Below are 7059 nucleotides of genomic sequence, written 5' to 3' on the forward strand. Positions count from 1 at the left end.
GTCCTCCACCTCCAACTCCAGCCTGACATCCCCAGGACTTCTCCTGAAGCTCAGTGGCACTCTGAGGCCTCACTCCGGCCAGGAATAAACTAAAAGTAAACCAAAAGTACACAATTTACAGTAATTAATTCATACAATACTAAGCTGTTCATGCCACTTTACCTGCTGCTGACATTGTCTCTTCTGACTAAATAATGTTAGTTGCACATTTAAGCTAGTATTCAATGGTCACATTAGCACTTATCCTTTGGTATATCAAGACACAACTGAAGTATGTTGTGGACAACACCACACAATAGGATAATAGAAGCATTTGCAACCCAGGTGGGACTTGAACCCACAATCCCCAGCTCCGGAGGCTGATGCCTTATCCATTAGGCCACTGGGTTATTCTCCCAGCTTTCATTTAGGCCTATCTATTTTTCTCTCTCTATCTGTATCATCATGTGGGCCGCTGTGATGATTCAGTGTCTGGAAACTGGTGTAGTGGTGAATTCTTCTATGAATAGAACAGTCTTTTTGGGTGACAACTGAGTTATGTTCTTGATGGGATGCGATTATGTCGGTTTTCTATTTTTTTTTTGTGTGTGTTTTTTTTGCTGTAATAAATAAATTCACAATTAAAAAGAGCTGAACAAAAAAAATAATAATAATATGAGAAACTTACCACAATCTTTTGATGGCTGGAAAATGGTGGAGTGAAAATCCTTTTCGACTTGTAATGAGGAGGAAGTGGGTGTAGCTTTCCAGAGTGTAGAGTACTTTCATGAGTGAACATCCCTACTAACACTGAGGGACAGCATCTTCATGTGTATTAACTCTGAGAGAGTACATGTACTCTCTTGGCACTGCATATATTACACTGGAAGAGCAATTTTATAACCATGTCTTTTTAACTCTGGATATTTTCACCAACACCAGCAACATACTCTTGCTATAGCTGGAATAACTCCCAAAGTACCAAAAACTTGACACAGCAAAATTTACACTGGCAAATTTATATATTATATATTCAAAGTATATATTCTAAAGGACATACAGTAGGCATGCGATCATAAACTACTGCTGATTCAGATTTACCAAACTGCCACTGAGGTACAAATATTCATCACATTCAAAGATGAAGTTTCCTGTTAAAAAATAGTTTCAGAGCTGGTTTTCCTTCTTGTTTTTCCTCAAATGTTTCTTTTCATGTGGGTGTTAGAGGGAATCAAAGCCGAGTTCTCTGCTCCCAACACAGTGATCAGTGTTTTCATGGAGACCCTCTTTGATGCTGTAATGAGCCCAGTGTGGTAGGTTATTATTATCCAGAGAGACAGCGAGTGGAGGAAAGATAGATGGAGAGCCATAGAGGAAGAGAGGGGGTGGAACTGAAAGCAAGTCAGTGGGTGGCATGTTTGGAACTGTTTGTCTGAACTCTGGAGCAGTTAGTTTGAGTCATTTGAGCAGATAATCAAAATGCAATTTTAACATGTAATCATCGTACAGAGACTGCACAGAACCCAACCCCATTTCATCCAAGTTGCATAATCAAAAAGATATTACAAACAAAGTTCCCCCAAAAGTGCTAGTGCCTACATTTAGTGATTCATCAGGGTATTCATAGTGGATAAAGCTTCACAGAACAAAATAACGGCAACCAGAAAGTTCAGCAAATGTATCGCAAAGGTGGGACTCTTTGTACAGGGCAGAAAAGCCCATATGAATGAAACAGAAACCGTGATATAAAGAGACGGGGAGCACCATTACTGTTCCATTAATGTAAATTATTCTCAGTTTGAAGAAAAAAAGAACATCCAGATTTGAGGAACATTAAAAAAAAAAAAGCTTCTGTTGACCAGGTAAAACTAAATCTACCACAACACTACTGTTGACCTCGTAGAAAGGTAAATACCTAAAGCACACTGCTGACATCAGTATTTGATTGTAAGAGTTTGTGGAAATCTATATACCAATTAAAAAAAAAATAATAACACAGAAAACTTGTATGTCTGTGATGGAGGTGTTTGCACTTGAGGTTCTACTGCAGAATGCAGCTGAAACCTTACTGATGTCATAATTACAGCTTAATGTTTTTGTTGTTGTCTTTGTGTAAAAGTCAAGACTGAAAGTAGTCAATGTAAGAAGCTCTCCCTTTTAGTCACATGGGAAGGTTACAGTAATTACACGTGTTTTTCATCAGAAAAGGCAAACAGCGCTATTATTTCAGTGGTGCTGAAAAATCACACAATAGCACTTTACAATGTGAAGCAGAGTAGGAACAGAGGAGAGGGAGCAAAAGAGTGGCTTATCTGAATAAAAAGCTCTTATGTTGCTTCCGCCTCTCTAAGCCATCACCATATATCCCCAAGGTCAACAGTTAAATACATGCCTCCATAGGAAATATTTGCTGGCTTTCTGCTGAAATCTAGTCAAATGATGTCCTCTCTCACTGTTGACATGTGTCTCTGGCACAAATGGAAATATGTTTTTTTTTTTTTTTTCATTTTGCAAATGGTAATAAAATACAGGTTCAAGCTTCCACAAGTCAACAAAGACAAAGTCAGCAGTTATGTTATCATTAAACGTGTGTGTGTGTGTGTGTATGTGTGTGTGTGTACATATATATATATATATATATATATATATATATATAAATGTGTTAGTTGTGACTTTTTGTCAGTCATTCTGCCAGTTGTGATAATATTTTACCCAAAGGTTTAACAGTTGTAACATAGGGTTTTGGAGCCAACATTTGTCATTTGTTCTTCTTTCTTCCTTCCTTCCCTCCTTTCCTTTCCTCCTCCCTTCCATCCTTTCTTAGGTAGTTTGGACTCATTACTCCCCCAGCTGGTTGAGAAGCATAATCATCTCTTAGCAGTGAAAATCATGGAGAAAATCAATACATGTGAATTTATTGACGGAGCCGGCGAATCACAAAGCTTCTTTTGGAAGCATGTCCACCGACAAGTTAAAGTAGCATATGTTACACAATATTTACTGTGACAGAAAACTACTACTACCGTTTCCATGGAAAATGAAGGTGCAAACAGCATATCCTGCTGCTGTGATGTGGTCATCAAACTAAAAGACCTACATTTTCATAATAAAACAGTAAAATACCGATTTTATATTACTGCCTTTTAGTAAAATTGAGATAAAGTAATTATGTTCAATTTTGTAAAACAGTAGTAGCTACAAATAGTTGCTGTTCACATACAAATTAATTATCCAGTATAAAAACACCATAGGCTGAGTTATAGACTGAGCTATACAAACAAATGACACAAATGTCTAATGAAAAGTCTCTCAAATTTTATTTTTAACAGCAGGCAACAGAGGGTAAACTCATTACTGATGTACATAAACTTGTTGATCAGTAACTGCCACAATTATCTGAAAATTGAGAATAATTCTCTCAGGTGTATTTAACCACAGCTGTAGAGGCTCCACATAACAAGAGGTTCAAAACTACTCTGTCTGCTGCTGCTTCGCAGAACTGCACCAGTGCATTAAAGGAATAGTTCACCCTAGAAACAAAATTCAGTCAGTATGGACTCACATGCTGATGAGTATTCCTATATAGTTTTTTCTTCCTCAAAGTCCACCTGGAGACCCCCAGTGAGCCAGTCCTGCAGTAAAAATCCTTTCAATGGCCATCAATGGTGACCGAGGTGAAAAGGTCCATAAAACTACAGCACAGCTAAAATGCACAAGCATAACCACTGTTTTAGGTGGTGGAAGGGAGGAGGGAAGGAAGGAAGGGACGAGGGAAGGAAGGAAGAAAGAAAAGGAAGGAAGAAAGGAAGGAAGGGAGGGAGGAATAACGAAGGAAGGAAGAAAATGACGAGGGAGGAAGGAAGGAGGGAGGGAAGGAAAGAAAGGAGGGTGGAAGGAAGGGAGGAATGAGGAAAGGATGGAAGGGAGGAGGAAAGGAAAGGAAGGAAGGAAGGAAGGAAGGAAGGAAGGAAGGAAGGAAGGAAAGGAGGGAAGATGGAAGAGAGGAGACAGGGAAGGAAGGAATGAAGAAAAGAAAGGATGGAAGGTATGTGATATGAAAAGAATTTCCTTGTAGAGTGCTGCGATCTTTTAGCAAATGTTTGCTTGCTAATAGTTTTTCATCTGAAAAAATATATATCTTCATTTTAAGAGTCAAAACTGTTTGTTCATTAGTCTTTCTTATGTCCAGGTATGTTATTGGTTATCGGTATCAGCCTTTGGAAGCAGAAAGGTATCGGTTTCAACAAAGTTATCGTGCATCCCTAATTTAAACCATCACAAATTAAATCGATGTGCATGGTGAGGATTTACCTTTTGGATCAACGTTGATCTCGTCCAGAGTCATGCCTAAAATGTGACAGCTCTCCTTTTTCCTTACGTGCAGTGCTTCTTTTCCACGTCAGTCAAACCAAGGTCAAGATCTGGATTACTGGTAAAGGTGAAACACCTTTACCAGTAATCCAGATCCAGATTCAACATGAAGTCATTCAGGGACATCTTTGATACTTCTCCCTCTCTCCTACGATTGAACACGATCACTTCACAGAGTGCTAGTTTAGCAAGAAAGACTTAACCAGTTCCTCTTATCTGGTGCAGTTTCAAGATTGGACTGGCACTTAGGCCTTACTGTGTCAATATGGTTGCGCAGTCTCACAACATCTTCACAGAAGGGGATAAGAGGTTTATTCCATTTCGACTCTGAGGTTCCTTAGTGCATGCGAGGACACCCACTCATCCCATTTATTTTCTTGTAGTGTCCTGAACGTCATCACATCTTCAAGGGCCTTCTTGTTCTCAGACATCCATCGCAATATCTGCTATTTTGGTTAGATTATGGCCTAGTTTGAGCGCCAAGGATGGAATCTTGTAGCTGTTGCATCTTGGATCGGTCATCAATATGAACATTTTTTTTAATAGCTCCTATTATGCAGTAGTGTTCTGTTCCTGCATCCCTACAGCAGCATATGATGGGAGTGGATGGATCTTAAGCGGTTTTGCTGCAACTTTCTTCACAGTCCATCTCAAGATTCGCAACAGCCTCGGTCAGTATGTTTACAGGTAGTGTGAAGCTCAGTGTCTTTACAGGTATTTAAAAATATGGCTCATAGGTATTGCAGTATCATTAGTTATTGCAGTATTTATGGGCCTCCGTCTCACCTCACATTCAGCAGGTCCAAGTCTATGAGCTGGTTGATATTTATGGTGTTATTTTTAGTCTCCTTTGGGGGCAAATCAAAACCAGGGCCTGCGGACCCCAGCTGCTGCTGCTGCTGCTTTTGGTGGTCCATGTCTCCTATCTAGATGAAAGAGCAGAAGAGGACAGGAGAGGATGACAAGAGTAAAGGAAACAAGGACAGGAGAGGAGAATCTTATTCATCAAGCCAGCGCTGCACAAGGATTTTAAGTAATAATTTGTCCTGTTAATTTGTGTCCTGAGGCTCTTCAGTTTATGATTATATTATATTAAATTATATTATATTATATTATATTATATTATATTATATTATATTATATTATATTATATTATATTATATATAAAACATACACTACAGGCCAAATGTTGGGAAGCAACCTCTAGTTTCTGTTCACAATTTCTTTCTTAAAAATCAGCATGAGTGTATGAGTTCTATGTATTCTGGGATTTATTTACTTAGTGATCAGACTTTGCTTTTATTGACATGAATCACTTTCCTCAATTTACCTTTAAGTGTACTAAGGTGTGCTTAGTTTGAAGGTCGAGAAGATTTGAAAGAGTCACAACTATAGTGCAAAAGCAAAAAACAAATCCAGTTTGCATTATTCACTTAAACTGTTTGATTTTTGAGAGTCAGCATACAAATATCCTGCATACAATATGGAACAAATGCTTCGTATATGTCATGCTGTTGTTAAAGCCAGAGGTTACTTTGAAGAAAGAAAAACTCAAATACTGTACCTGATAATTATAGGAAAAATGATGATTGGTATATACAGTGGGGGAAATAAGCATTTGATCCCCTGCTGAATTTGTAAGTTTGCCCACTTCCATAGAAATGATCAGACTCTGGTTTTTATGGTTGTTTACTGGTTATGGGTATAGACAGAATATCAGTCGAAAATGCATAAAAACACACAATCTAAAAGTTATAAATTGTTATGTATTTTATTAAGGGAAATAAGTATTTGATCCCCAACAATTCACTTAGAATTCAGGCTCCTACAGATTGGCTAGTGCGCATGTGGCACACAGCTGTGCTCAGTCAACTAATTACCAATACTCCTGATCTTAACTCGTCATGTATATAAAGCACACCTGCTCTAAGAATCAGTTTCTTACATTCCAACTTCTACAGCACCATGGGCAAGACCAAAGAGCTGTCAAAAGATGTCAGGGACAAGATTGTAGACCTGCACAAGGCTGGTATAGGTTACAAAACCATCAGCAAAAGGCTTGGTGAGAAGGTGACAACTATTGGTGCTATTATTCACAAGTGGAAGACCCATAAAAGGACCATCAACTGTCCTCGGTCTGGAGCTCCCCGCAAAATCTCGCCTCATGGAGTGAGGATGATGATGAGAAAGGTGAGGGAGCAGCCTAAAACAACACGGCAGGAGCTTGTTAATGATCTGGAAGCAGTTGGGACCTCCGTCACCAAGAAAACAGTTGGCAACACACTGCGCCGTTATGGATTGAACTCTTGCAGTGCCCGCAAGGTCCCCCTGCTCAAGAAGGCACATGTACAGGCCCGCCTTAAGTTTGCCAGTGAACATCTAAATGACTCAGAGAAGGCTTGGGAGAAAGTGCTGTGGTCTGACGAAACCAAAGTTGAGCTATTTGGCATTAACTCGACCCGCCGTGTTTGGAGGATGAAAAAACGTGAGTATGACCCAAAGAACACCATACCCACGGTTAAGCATGGAGGTGGAAACATCATGTTTTGGGGCTGTTTTTCAGCAAAGGGTACAGGGCAACTTCACCGCATTATGGGGCCAATGAATGCAGCCATGTACTGTAACATCTTGGACAAAAACCTTCTTTCCTCAGCAAGAACACTGAAGATGCCTCGTGGGTGGGTTTTCCAACATGACAATGACCCAAAA

General features: G+C 39.4%; 1 non-coding gene across 1 annotated transcript; it reads right to left on the bottom strand.

Moving 5' to 3' along the window:
* Positions 1–316: 316 nt before the first annotated feature.
* On the bottom strand, positions 317–389 carry trnar-ccg. The gene has a single exon. It is a non-coding gene; the product is annotated as a tRNA-Arg (tRNA).
* Positions 390–7059: the final 6670 nt, after the last annotated feature.

The sequence above is a fragment of the Mugil cephalus genome, chromosome 13 (genome assembly GCF_022458985.1).
Source record: "Mugil cephalus isolate CIBA_MC_2020 chromosome 13, CIBA_Mcephalus_1.1, whole genome shotgun sequence".
Classification (NCBI taxonomy): domain Eukaryota; kingdom Metazoa; phylum Chordata; class Actinopteri; order Mugiliformes; family Mugilidae; genus Mugil; species Mugil cephalus.